The sequence below is a fragment of the Salminus brasiliensis genome, chromosome 12, assembly GCF_030463535.1.
Source record: "Salminus brasiliensis chromosome 12, fSalBra1.hap2, whole genome shotgun sequence".
NCBI lineage: Eukaryota > Metazoa > Chordata > Actinopteri > Characiformes > Bryconidae > Salminus > Salminus brasiliensis.
Genome location: NC_132889.1, coordinates 5,359,464 through 5,375,089, shown reverse-complemented (window position 1 = coordinate 5,375,089; position 15,626 = coordinate 5,359,464). Strand labels below are relative to the sequence as shown.

At 44.1% G+C, this 15,626-nt stretch overlaps 1 protein-coding gene across 2 annotated transcripts in view; it reads left to right on the top strand.

Moving 5' to 3' along the window:
* Positions 1-15,626, top strand: part of rbfox1 (RNA binding fox-1 homolog 1) — a 401,841-nt gene that overhangs the window by 5,293 nt on the left and 380,922 nt on the right. The window lies entirely within an intron of this gene.

Here is a 15,626-nt window from a genome sequence, read left to right as displayed (position 1 = left end):
TGCAGCCCTCTCATTTAAAGACAGCTGTTCAGTAGCTTTAAAGCGATCCCTTCAGCAGACGACTCTGGACAGTGCTCACAAGTCTAAAAATCGACTAGCAGCAAACTCAGAAAAGCAACAGAAAGAAGACCCACAGCACCCCTCAAGGGGGTGCCTCCACTGTAACAAGAATCCATGAGAGCAAGACTCATTCATACAGAGGCTACAAATCTCAGAGTGAGCGAGCCATCCACCCACCCAGAGGGAACAAGGCCAGTTGTGCACTCTCAGGCACCGTCTGCTGATGGCAGGCAGCATGGCAGACCCGGTTATTCAAACCAGCAATCCTCAGGTCATGGACCACCTGGAGTGGCCTAGAAGAGCATAACTGGGCACATGGTCTCCACAGGATGCTAGCCAACACGGAGCTGGCGTAATAGAAGTGGCTGCTAGCGTTCTCCTCCAAGCGTGTTGAGTTGCCCAGTGATGTTGCCTTAGCAACTGTTGGAATACATGCACTGGCATTTCTCAGCACATGCTAGCTTGGGAGGCAGCTTGGTAGCATCATGTAATGTGGACACCTAGGGATGGAACCTAACATGCCTAAACTGCTGGGAGAGAAAACGGAATCAACCGATATTATTCTGATATCATTCCGATATCATTCCGATATTATTTAGTATCCCTTACCCCTACACACTTCTCACGCCTCTAGTTAATATGGCCTTGCCGGCACCGAGCGCCCTCCCGGCGCCACTCTGGGAGCATTCAGGCGGGTTTCAAGTGGCTCGGCATGACGGAAAAGAGGTCCGTATTGCAGGCAGGTTGCCTCGTCCTCGCTCTGGAATTGCATCAGTTAAATTGAGGCTACAAAGCGTCCAGGCCGTGCCTCCAGCCCCAGCAACCCCTCCTGCACCCTTCCAATTCCCCTGCCCAAAAAAAAAAAAAAAAAAACCCTGACTACATGTGTGCGCAAAAGGCCTTCGGAACGGCAGCCGAGCGCAGAGATCTGCTACAAAGGAAGAAATGTGTTTGCACAACACCAGCGGCTACACGACTAAAAATACAACTAGTCTCCTAGGTGACTAAGCTAACTTTTCATTTCCCTTGTGGAAACGTGGAGCCTTTTGACTTTAATTTTCAAACGACTCACTTACCTATTTTTGTATTTTTTTATTTTTTTCATAACTGGTTGGAGGGGAGGGGGGAACATTGGAATAATCACGCTTTGACCGTTTTGTCCTGGTCTGGTTTCGGGCACGGGTTAGTGTGATTTTTGGATTTCCGTATTTACAGTTTTCAGCTTATCGTGGTGAAGGTGGTGGTAGTGCTGCTGCTGCTAGTGGTGGTGGTGGTGGTGGTTTGGGTGGGTGTGTGTGTGCGTGTGTGTGTGTGTGTTGTCCTTTATTTTTATTTATTTATTTATTTATTTTTCCAGTGTGGCAGTAACCATGGAAACGTGCAATTAAATGAGGGAGTGAAACAGCAGCCAGGGCCGTGTGCGCTCTGAGCCAGTGTAGCCTGTGCATGTGTATGTGTGTATGTTTGTGTGTGTGTGTGTGTGTGTGTGTGTGTGTGCGCTCACTGGATGGAATCCTTTCACGCTCCATCTCACTCAGTAATGCGCTTTATGAATTTTGAAGCAAACATTTAGCGCAGCAGTTTTTTTCCCACCTTTTTTTTTTTTGCCCCCTTCCCATCTCTCCTTTTTTCTTTGGAGCGCCACATGTGTTTCTAACAAGGAACGTCGGGACTGTGAGCGGTTAGTAAGTTTATGTTGCCGGGAAGAGTCAAAGAGCTAGAAGAGAGACTAGGAGAAGAGCGGGAGCTGGCGGGGTTAAATATTTTATGCGGGCTGTTTATGCCAGGAGTATGTATAACACAGTATGCATAATTGAAGAGTGCATTATTGCCTCCCGCCGCTTTAATATGACCAGCACCTGCATTTCTAATGGATCGAGGGGGAATATTTGTTTATCAAATTATTGTGTGTGTGGGAAGGGTGCGGGTTGGGAGGTGGGGTGGTGGGCATGAAAAGCATCCGCTTTGTGGAATCTCGGGGGCTTTTCCAGCACCTCTCTCGCTCTCTGTGTCACAGTTCACACTTTAAATTGACTTCTCTATCTGGCTGCCGGTTATCTGAGCAGGGGGTCCGAGCTGCTCCAGTGAAGGTAATAAACTACTTAATAAAGTACTGAATACTTTACAGCAGTAATTACTTTACATTAGGTACTGAATCATTCAGAATAGGTAGGGAATGCTTCACAATTGGTACCAAATACTTCACAGTGGTGCTAAAAAGACCAGTAGTACTGAATACTAATCAGTAGGTATTGAACAATTTACAGTAAATGCTGAATCATTCACAGTAGGTACTGAATCATTCACAGTAGATACTGAATACTATGCAGTAGGTACTGACAAATTCACAGTAGGTCCTGAATAATTCAGAGTAGATACTAAATACTATGCAGTAGGTATTGAACAATTCACAGTAGATACTGAATCATTCACAGTAGATACTGAATACATTACAGTAGATACTGAATCATTCACAGTAGATACTGAATCATTCACAGTAGATACTGAATACATTACAGTAGATACTGAATCATTCACAGTAGATACTGAATACATCACAGCAGATACTGAATCATTCACAGTAGATACTGAATCATTCACAGTAGGTATGGATATGCTTCACAGTAGGTTCTAAAAAATACAGAGTAGGTACTGAATACTATGCAGTAGGTACTGAAAATTTACAGTAACTTCTGAAAATATCACAGTAGGTACAGAATGCTTCACAATTGGTACTAAATACCTCACATTGGTGCTGAATAGTTCAGTAGTACTAAATGCTATGCAGTAGGTATGGGAAAACAGTTTGTACTGAATACTGCACATTGATACCAATACTTCAAGGTAGGTGCTAAATATCTCACAGTAAGTCCTTTATCATTGTAAGTAGGTACTGAATACTATGCAGTATGTACCAAAACAACCACAGTTGATACTAAATAGTATACAGCGGTACTAAGTAACTCAAAGTAGGTGCTGAATATGTTATAGATACTGAATCATTCACAGTAGGTACTGAATACTTCACAGTGGTCCTGGATAATTCAGTGTAGATACTGAAAACTACACTGTAGGTACTGAATACCTTTGAGTAGGTACTAAGTAATTTAAAGTAGGCGCTGAAAACTTCACAGTAGGTACTAAATACTTCACAGAGGTAGTGAAAAAATTCACAGTAAGTACTTTATATGTCACAGTAGGTACTGAATACTGCACAGTGGTACTAAAAAATCAAAAGTAGGTACTGAATATGTTATCATAGATACTGAATCATTCACAGTAGGTACTGAATACTTCACAGTGGTACTGAATAATTTAGTGTAGATACTGAAAACTACACTGTAGGTACTGAATACTAAGCAGTAGGTACTAAATAATTCAAAGTAGGTGCAGAAAACTACACTGCAGGTACTGAATTCTTCACAGTGGTTACTGAATACAGTCGATATTAAATACTTAAGAGAAGGGAATACTCCGCTTTGTGGAATCTCCAGGGCTTTACTGGGAGTTCTCTGTGCCACAGTTCACACTGTCAATTGACTCCTCTTTCTGCTGTGTTTCTGAGCCCGGGTCCGGGCCGCTCCAGTATAGGTAATAAACTGTGCTGAAGATAATGAGTGCAGGGTGGACTGGATTGATCAGGGCAGGCTGATGGATTGGAGGAGGGAGAGGAGGAAGGTGTTTTTGGTGCAGAAGCACGCAGCACACCTCCTAAATGACCCGTCGCCTGGCCCATATCCACCCACTATTCCCTCTATACGAGTCTCTCTCTGCCTTTCTCTCCCTCTCTCTCACCCATTCAGTCACACTGTCTCTCTCATTCAGTCACACTGTCTCTCTCTTTCTCTGTCTCCCATTCACTCACACTGTCTCTCTCTCTTGCCCATTCACTCACACTGTCTCTCTCTTTCTCTATCTCCCATTCAGTCACACTGTCTCTCTCTCTCCCCCATTCACTCACACTTTCTTTCTCTCTCTCTATCTCCCATTCAGTCACACTGTCTCTCTCTCTCTCTCTCCCATTCACTCACACTTTCTTTCTCTCTCTCTATCTCCCATTCAGTCACACTGTCTCTCTCTCTCTCTCTCTCACCCATTCACTCACACTGTGTCTCTCTTACCCATTCACTCACACTGTCTCTCTCTTTCTGGCTCTCCCATTCATTCACACTGTCTCTCTCTCACCCATTTACTCTCACTGTCTCTCTCTATTTCTCTCTCACCCATTCACTCAACCCATTTATTCTCACTGTCTCTCTCTATTTCTCTTTCACCCATTCACTCACACTCTCTTTCTGTCTCTCTCACCCATTTACTCTCACTGTCTCTCTCTATTTCTCTCTCACCCATTCACTCACACTCTTTGTTTCTCTCACCTATTCTCTCAGTATCTCTCCAGTTATCATACTGACTCATTCTCTCTCTCTCACCCATTCAGTCTCTCTCTGTCTCTCTCACCCTCTCACTCAGTTTCTCTTTCTTCCATTTACTCCCATTGTCTCTCTCTTTCTGTCTCTTTTTCTCCCATTCACACTGTCCGTCAACTGCTCCGCCGCATTGTAAAAGGACCACTACCGTTCCTCTAAACTGTTCACAGTCACCCGGTGCAGGACCGCGAGGAGATGACGTACGTGTTGGTGGATCTCAACTGGTCACACTTTACGCATCTTAATGACCAGTCACAGATAAATCCGGTCAAAGTAGATCCAGAAACCATCCGGATGCAGAACTAATCTTAATGCCAGGTGTAAACAGGCCATCGCTGTTACTGCTAGTCTTCCGGCCCCTCTCTCTGGGCAGTGTCTGCTTCACTGTGCCCTAATGAGCCACAGACTCCCACAACATGGCAGCCTGAAGATCCGCGAATCTCCCATCAATCAATATCATCCGCAGCACTGTAGCGAGACGCCGGCGGGGCTTTTTAATTACAAACACAGAAGAAACATACCACCACATTTCTGCTTGCGAGGCGAGCAGGTGCGAAAGCCTGGGCGAGATGGCGACTACTGCTCTATCGATTTAGCCATAAAAGTATGAGCGCAAGCGTGCGGCAGGGATGTGTGCCACTGTGACAGATAAAGCTTTATGGCTTGACTGTGTATTAACCCTATAAACTCCAAGGACCTCTCTCAAACTACAGAGATGGCATGGGATACTTCACAGTAGGTACGGAATGCTGGAGCGGGTGTCCGGGTAATAAACTGCGCTGAAGAGAATGACCGTGGGGTGGACCGAAGGGAAGCGAGGATTGATCAGGGAAGGCTGGCGGGCAGGAGGAGGAAGAGGAGGAGGAGGAAGAGTCGTTCTGTATCAGAAGCACGCAGCACACCTCTTCCTGAACAACCCGTCATGTGGCCCATATCTATAAGTCTCTCTCTCTCTCTGATTCACTAATACTGTTCACTTTCTCTCTCTGCTCACGCTCTTTTTCTTAGTGTTTTTTTTTTATCTCTCTCCTCCACTCTCTCACTCATCCATTCACTTACACTTTCTCTCTCCCATTTACTTATACAGTCTCTCTCTGTATCTCTCTCTCCATCTCCGGATGGAGAACTTGACCAATTTATATATACTTTCACTAAAGGCATGAAATACTTAGGGGAAGGTATGGAGTACCTCTCAGTGATTTCTGAATACTTTACAGTAGGTATGGAAAACCTTTTCACTAAACATTTCACAGTGATTACTTAATGTAGTGGGTACTGAGTACTTCACAGTGGGTACTGAATACTTAACAGAAAGTACAGAATACTTTGCAGATGGTGTGGAATTTTGTCTAAGCAGTAGGTACTGAGTATTTGACAGAAGGTACGGAATACTTCATGGAAGGTATACTTAGCAGCAGGTACTGAATACTTAAAAGAGGGTATTTAGTACTTCGCATAAGGTATGAAATGCACTGCAGAAGGTATACTTCACATTGGGTATCGAATACTCCACTGTAGGTACTGAATAAGTAGGTACAGTAAGTACAGAAAACTTCACAATGATTGCTAATTCCTTCACAGCAGGTACTGAATACTCCACCGTACAAACCGAATACTTTGCAGCAGGTACTGAATACTTTATGATTAGTACAGAATACTTCACAATAAGTACTAAATACTCCACAGTACATACTGAATACATTGCAGCAGGTACTGAATACTTTATGATTAGTACAGAATACTTCACAATAAGTACTAAATACTCCACAGTACATACTGAATACATTGCAGCAGGTACTGAATACTTCACAACAGGTACTGAATACCTCACCGTACATACTGAATACCTCACAACAGATACTGAATACTCCACAGTACATACTGAATACCTCACAACAGATACTGAATACTCCACAGTACATACTGAATACTTCACAACAGATACTGAATACTCCACCGTACATACTGAATACCTCACAACAGATACTGAATACTCCACTGTACATACTTAATACTTCACAACAGATACTGAATACTTTATATTACATACTGATTACCTCACAACAGATACTAAATACTCCACATTACATACTGTATACTTCACAACAGGTACTGAATACTCCACCATACATACTGAATACTTCACAACAGATACTGAATACTCCACAGTACATACTGAATAGTTCACAACAGATACCGAATACTTCACATTACATACTGTATACTTCACAACAGATACTGAATACTCCACAGTACATACTGAATACTTCACAACAGGTACTGAATACTCCACAGTACATACTGATTACCTCACAACAGATACTGAGTACTCCACATTACATACTGTATACTTCACAACAGGTACTGAATACTCCACCGTACATACTGAATACTTCACAGTACATACTGTATACTTCACAACAGGTACTGAATACTCCACATTACATACTGTATACTTCACAACAGGTACTGAATACTCCACATTACATACTGAATACTTCACAACAGGTACTGAATACTCCACAGTACATACTGATTACCTCACAACAGATACTGAATACTCCACATTACATACTGAATACTTCACAACAGGTACTGAATACTCCACCGTACATACTGAATACTTCACAACAGATACTGAATACTCCACAGTACATACTGAATAGTTCACAACAGATACCGAATACTTCACATTACATACTGTATACTTCACAACAGGTACTGAATACTCCACATTACATACTGTATACTTCACAACAGGTACTGAATACTCCACCGTACATACTGAATACTTCACATTACATACTGTATACTTCACAACAGGTACTGAATACTCCACATTACATACTGAATACCTCACAACAGGTACTGAATACTTCACATTACATACTGTATACTTCACAACAGGTACTGAATACTCCACATTACATACTGAATACTTCACAACAGGTACTGAATACTCCACAGTGCATACTGATTACCTCACAACAGGTACTGAATACTCCACAGTACATACTGATTACCTCACAACAGATACTGAATACTCCACATTACATACTGTATACTTCACAACAGGTACTGAATACTCCACAGTACATACTGAATACTTCACAACAGATACTGAATACTCCACATTACATACTGAATAGTTCACAACAGATACTGAATACTCCACATTACATACTGAATAGTTCACAACAGATACTGAATACTCCACATTACATACTGAATAGTTCACAACAGGTACTGAATACTCCACATTACATACTGTATACTTCACAACAGGTACTGAATACTCCACAGTACATACTGAATACTTCACAACAGATACTGAATACTCCACATTACATACTGAATAGTTCACAACAGATACTGAATACTCCACATTACATACTGAATAGTTCACAACAGGTACTGAATACTCCACAGTACATACTGAATAGTTCACAACAGATACTGAATACTCCACAGTACATACTGATTACCTCACAACAGATACTGAATACTCCACATTACATACTGTATACTTCACAACAGGTACTGAATACTCCACATTACATACTGAATACTTTACAGCAGGTACTGAATATTTCACAATGATTGCTAAATACTCATCAGTTGCTACTGAATACTTAGTTCTTCACAGCTGTTACTGAATCATTGACGGCAGCTGCTTGATCATTTATACAATTAATCCCATCTGTATCTGAAACTATCACAGTGCATCCAACAATAAAGGCAGCATGGAGCCTCAGTTAGCTAAGAGAAAGCTCCAATTCCACATGCTGATACATTTTATTACAACCAGCCAGGACACATCGTCTAATTTTGGACAGATTTTGGAGGAGTAAACAAAGACTTTGGATAGGTGGCTGACAGTAGATCATCTTGCTACTGCCAGAGGTAATACAGATTGAGCCTGGGCCTTCTCCCTAATCTCCTGGTGCTTTTTGCCTCCACTGCCTTTTCCATCTGCATTCCAATGGCAAGGAGTAGCAACAAATCAGACGGGGAGCTTGTCTGATTACAGCTATGTTCCCAACTCCCCCCCCCCCTTTCCACACCTCCTTCCCCAGCCTTTTCATGTCTCCTGTGCATGCTTTAACAATGTATGTTTTACATGGCTGCAAACAACTCTGCTACGGGACGCCTGTCGCGCCGCCGCTCGCCTCATTAATTGAAACCATTAAGCGTCGGTTCAATTAGATAAGCGCTCCTCTGCCCCAGATTGCCATCTTAGCGCTCGCTAAAGCTCCGCCGCAACCTCGCTCCTGGTGAGCCAGCTGCATTTGAAGCCCAGAGTTTGTCAGGGATTAGTTTACGAGATGAAATTTTCTCTCTCGCGCACAAAATCACGGCCATTAGCCATCTCCTTCAATTAGAGGCCGAGGCGAAGGAAGCCACCCTCCAGCCACGCCGCCGTTAAGTGCCTCAGAGTTGTCCTCGGCAAATAAAATGAATCCTCGCAACCGGAATGGAGGAAGACAGCCGAGTAATAAATGAAAGCAATAACCAAAAACCTGATGAGATTATACTAAGATAATGGGTTGGTAGGCTACTTCAAAATTGTATTGCTGTTCATATTTGAATATATATTGAGTTTCCTCGTTCCCTATAATCTCTCTATTGACCTATTTTTCACCGCACAATAGAAAGGCGTAGCCCCGCCAAGTCATTGGAAAAATATAGGTTATTATTACCATCAGGCCAGTTTGGTCATTTAGCAGCATTTCCTGTTTGGACAGGGGAAGTAATTACTAGGGCAGTAGATAAATAAAACGTGCAGATTTAAACAGCCTGGCAGTCAATAAAGAACTTTAGGGCACTACAGAGAGAGAGCGGTCCTGCACAGGAAACCCCCCACACTGATTTTACAACAGCAGATGTAATATGTGAATTGACTGTTATGGTGTTTACTCATTTCCAGTTTATTAGAAACCCCTGCCTTGCAGCTCCACCATGCTGGTGTATACTTAGAGGCTGCAACCCAAGCATGCCCAATCCTGGTCCTGGAGAGTTCAGTGTTCAGATACGGCTAAAGATATCCCTTCTTTACCTGGATCAGGTGCTTTTTACTGGGGTAGGACTTCAGGACCACTGTGTTCATGCACAATTTGTTTAAGCCATCCTCTAGACCAGATGGTCTGGACTAGAGATGGACTAGAGATTGTCTACCGATGGCCGATGCTGATCATAGACCTTTTCTGAGCAAACTTGCTGATGCATAATTGTGCAGGTCTTCTTTTTACCCAACCCACCCGTTAGCACTCTCCCCTTACTACATGTAATGCTCCCGACACCGGGAGGGTGAGAACTGACGAATGCCTCCTCAGACAGATCCTCAACCAGCCTCCGCCTCTTTTAGAACTGCCGCCAATGAAACGCCACAGGGCAACCAACACACTCATCGCCCATGCTGGCCGGCATCACACTGAACCCATCTACCCAATCAACTGTGCAAGAGCAAGGCCAATTGTGCTCTCTCAGGCTCCGACTGCTGATGGCAGAGATCAGCAGGGATGAGCCAGGATTTGAACCCTAGGTCATAGTGGCAGCACCTTAGTCAGCTAGACCACTTAGAGCCCAGGATCGGCTCTAATTGCATATTTTGGCTCTAAATCAACTGATACTGATACATACATAATTTAATTTTCCAAATCTAGTCTAGACTTTTGCTCAAGGCCAACAAACCACAGAGGGACAGACCAAAATGTGGGGTCCCTGCTGGTTGGATATTTTGGGCTGATGGACCTCCCTCAACCTAGCAGTGGTCCTGCGGCTTTTTTTAGTTGGATATTTTTGGCTGGTGGACCCTTCTCCACCAAGCAGTGGTCACCAGCCTCTTTAATTGGATTTTTCCAAAAGTACCCAAGTGAAATAAGCTGCTGGACCACTGTTACACTGAGACTGGTCCACCAGCCCAACATATTTTTAACTGGTGGACCATTCTTCTTCTAGCTGTGGCCCACTAGCTTCTTTTTGGTTGGATATTTTTCAACCTAGCAGTGCTACACTGCCTGATTTGCTCATACCAGCACCACACAAATCAACACGCCACTATTATTTCTGTGTCACTGTGTTGAAAATGGTCCACCAACCAAGTAATACTTAGTCGATACCAGCCCTGTGGCCAGAAACTGATCAGTGACAAATGGGGTAGCGAGTGGCTGACATATTATACAGCAACCGATGGGCTGCAGTCTGTAATCATACACCTATACTGTGGACCTCATAAAGCGGATTGCAGTGGACTGTAGTTGGCATTCAGTACAACACTGGGGATTTGGCCTATCCCTCAGCTCCAGACTGCTTCACCTTAACTGTAGGGCTCAACACCAGTACCATTGTAATGTGACTGAATTGGCAGCCTCGGCACAAAAGGTAAAGCCCTTGCGTGTAATAGGGCCAAATTAAAGAGAGGAATATGAAGCAGGGAAGGCTCCCCTTTGAAGACTCCCCCCGCATTGTGCTCGGGCCAATTTAATGCAGCCTTATCAGCAGAGCGTGAGGAGCGGCGTATTCAATAATGACAATTTAGAAAGGCTGCCAATGCTCTTTTAACTCCCGGTCCTGATTCTATCAGCTTATCACGCCAATTGTCCTTGACACACTCCCAGACACAGATACTGTATGCGCGAGCGGCGCAGCATTGTTTCAGCTGTACGTCACGAAACATGCGAGTGCACACGCCACACGTCTGTCAGTCAAAGCACAGGATAATTTGCACCGGAAACTGATTAAGAAAGCGACGACAAAGCCGGCGACGAGGAAGCCGCGGCGCCCTGCAGATGAGGCCACCGCTTCTTCTGTTCGTAAAAATAGGAAAGGAATAATCCCATTAGTGACCAGGGTGGCAGGAAGATGATGCCGGGGAAACGAATGACATGTTGCCAGTTTTAATTTGGGTAAACGTATGGGGGATGTTGGGGCGGGGTGGACAACCTGAGGAGACCCAGACGAATTGTAAGCCATTACGGATATTGTGCCGAAACCTCATAAATAACCATAAATGTTCCCAGGCAGGGATCTAATCCACTGTATGTGTCAGCGCTGTATGTCCTCGCACTGTTCCCCTGCTTCTATTTACACCTTAAGTGCGATGCCATGTGTCAACACTCGGGCCCTAAAGCGTGGCCTACATTGTAATGTGGTAGGTAGTTAAAGCAAGTAGGAGTGATGCCAGGGCTTAAACAACAGGACAAACCCCTTGACCCCTTTTACACAGAAGGGGAAAATTGGTTTTGCTGTATTAGGTGTAGGACATTCTCTAAATGTGGGCATTTAACTACATCTGCCATTCTGCTTGTTAGAAATGAAAATACAAAAGTATGTGGACAACTCTCCTAATTATTGAGTTCAGGTGTTTCAGCAACACCCATTGCTAACAGAATCAAGCACAAAGCCATGCAGTCACTGTCACCTTTGCCGAAAGTCAGTTTGTGAAATGTCCACCCTGCTAGAGCTGCCCCGTTCAACCGTAAGTGCTATTAACGCAACACTAGGTAGCAATTTAACCTTAAAATTCGAAGCCTTAAAATTATGTTGATCTCTGTTACTGGCACGTTGCACGAGACGCTGCATAACGCTGCATAACCCGAGACATATTTCCATAAAATCCTGTCATTTTATTCTACCGCCTCAGTCCACATGCTTCTTTCTTCATTTTGGATGCAGATTCTATACAAGTACAGCTGTCCATGAGGGAGGAGGGGGGGGGGGGGGGGGTGCTCAAAGCATAATTTGTATTTACAACAGTGGTGTGAAAGTGAATAACACTGTAGGGGGAGCTTAGGATATATTGCTGCTTTAATGAGAAATGGAAGCACCTATGAGCAACAACATTGTAGCCACAAAGTGAGGGAGTGCATCACCTGTCCTCTGCCACATTGCTCACCACAAAGTGCCAAACTGCCTCTGCAAGCAACATCAGCACACACCTGTGCATTGAGAGCCTCAAGAAGTGGCTCTGGAGCATGAGAAACGTTCTCAGGGGTGATGAAGCATGCTTCAGGCAGTCTGATAGACGAACCTGAGTTTGGTGTATGCAGGTGAACACTACCAACCAGCCTTGAAACTCCAGTGAAGAGTGATGCTAATGCTAGAACACACAAGGCTGTTCTTTCAGAACTTTGGAGAAACTCCAATGGCCTGCACAGTGCCCTGACCTCAACCTTACCGAAAACCTTTGGGATGAAATCGCACATCAGGCCTTCTCGTCCAGCATCAGTGCCTGACATCACAAAAGCTTAATCTGAATGGGCACAAACTCCTTCATTCAATCAGCATTCCCAATACGAGGACTGTAATTCCCAACAGTCCGAGCAACATGCCCATATAAGGCCTGTATGGTTTGTTATGTTTGAAAGCTTTGTCCATGGATTCCATGGTGAGATCTTATGGATGCCCACCAGGGTCCCACCAGGGTCAGTTATGGGACCACAAGGGGTTAAATGTACAAGCCCCATCTGGCTTGTGCTCTGCACACGAGGCCTGGATGGGACCCCTGTGGAATTAGGGCGGGCCCATTTGGGAAGCCCACATGTACAACCCTATTCAGAGCCTATGATAACCTGGAACCCACTTAGCCAAGGTTCCACTCATGAGCATGTTGGCTGAGATAAGAACTTTGGCCTTAGCATCTTCCATGGGACCGAAGCCTGCTCGAGTTCTTACTTGAGGCGCCCATCATGAAATAGGGACGCAGAATTAGGGATGAGGCGCGTCAGCGAAGGGGACAGCCTTAATTTAAACACCACACGCATAGAAAACACCCTAATAAACACCGCACGATGCTAAGAAATTGGATTGTCAGGCCAGGATGGAATACATATTAAACATCATGTCTCACGGCACTTTAAACCAGCAGGGATGTAGTTACACAGAGGTCACTGATGACAAGTCCTTTACTGCCTGGGCCTGATGCTGCTCTGTGGGGGCTGCTGCTAACCCAATTTATGTAGACTGTCACCAGGATTTTGCGCTGGTGACTGCTATCACACTGATCTACGCTACCCTGCTGTTGCTTGGGAAAAAAAAGAAGGATAGGGGGTTGAAGGGGGTGAGAGATATTTTCCTGTCATGCGGTTGTCAGGTGTCACGGCTGCCAAGGACCTTGCTGTCGAGTAAAGCCTTTCAAGTTCGCCAACCCACTCGTGAGAGCCGTGACACGGGACAGTGGGCCGCAGAGGCACAAGCCACAAGGGCACAAGCTGGAGCCCTCCCAGCACAGAGACCAGATAAGAGGCACGCCTCGCTTGCACGCTGCGGCGGCGGTGCACTATGCTGGTTTAATAGGAGGATGCAGATGACAGGAGGACGGCCTTTTATCCAGCTTTGCATGTTAGGAAAGTTGAATGCCTTCTACAGCGAGTTTCTCGTGCCTGCACGGCTTACTCTGGATCAGAATATTAATGGACGTGGGAGGTACTTAAGCCCTCAGGGTTTGCATACGCATGAGTAAAGGGACACTGGGACGCCAGTGTGACAGAATCTAAACAGCCTTATTATTATTGAGGAGGGTGCAGCACATGCACTGATTATGATTACTCAGGAGGACGCAGCGCATGCACTTCATATCACTAAGGAGGGCGCAGTGCATAAGTTTAACATTAACAAGGAGGTTCCTAAGGAGGTGGAATGCATGCGCTTGTTACACAGAAGTGCGCAGCACATGCACCAGCTGTAACAGAGGATGATGCAGTGCATGCACTTATTATTACTGATCGTGATTTTGTGCGTGGACTAGTTTTTTTGTGAAGGGGTGGCGTGCATGCACTTATCATTACTGGTAATGATGCCATGCATGCTTTTATTTTTGCAACAGAGGGTGCAATGCATGGATGTATTATTACTGATAATGATGTGCTGCATGCATTGATTATTACTAATAATGATGGGCTGCATTGCACTAAATATTACTGAATTCTGTATATTATTACGAGGATGTTGTGTCTGTGTCTTTTATTACCGCGGAGAGCATAATGCATGCACTTATTACTAAAGAGGGTGCAATGCATGCATGCATTTATTACTGATAATGTAACAGTGCACGCACTTATTACTAATGATGCAGGGAATGCACATTTTATTACTGATATTTATGCATTGCATGCATGAATTATTATTGTGCAGATAATATGCACAGCATGCACTGATTATTACTGAGGAGGGTACAAAGCATGAGCATATTACTCATAATCAGGCAGTGCATGAGCTTTTTTATTACTAAGGCGAGTACAGTGCATGCGCGTCTAACTAAAGACGATGAAGTGCATGCACATATTGTTACTGACAATGATGCAGTGCATGCATTACTACTGAAGATGCAATGCGTGTGCCTATTATTACTGATAATGCTGCAATGCATGACCTCATTAATGCTGCTAATAATGCACATAATGCATTGGTTACAACTGAGAAAGGTAAATACATGGAAATATTGCTAATAATGCACTGCATGGGCGTATTCTTACTAAGGAGAGTACAATGCATGCCCGTCTTACTAAATAGGATGCAGTGCATGCATGTTATTGACAATGGTGTAGTGCATACACTGATTACTACTGAAGCTGGTGCACTGTATAGACTTTTTGCTGTTAATGACACTGTACGTGCACTAATTATTACTGAGTACATGCATGCACTTATTACTAAAGTTACTAAGTTTCTGTGCATGCACCTATTATTATTGATAATGTTGTGCATGTTCTTATTATATTGGAAGAGGGTACAAAGCATGTATTGATTATTACTGAAGAAGACACTAAACAAAACTAAACTAAACAAAATCAATGCACTTGCATGCACTTACTATTACATATCACAATACAGTGCATGCACTTATTATCACGCACGGTCATGCTGGGAAGAGTGCAATGCAGGCTGTAATCACAGATGCTGTGCATGCACACACTGCTGTTCTGACAGAGGATGCAACACATGCAGTTTTTGTATTATTACTGAAAAGAGTGCAGCGCGTGCCCTGCCTGTAACTAAGAAGGGTGCAGTCCCTACACTTCCAACCCCCCCAAACCCAAATGCTGGTAAACAATCCTTTGCGACGTGTAACACTAGAACTTTCCAAACAAGTGATACATAGGCTCGGTAGACGAGGACAACTCACACGTGCATGCACTGAAG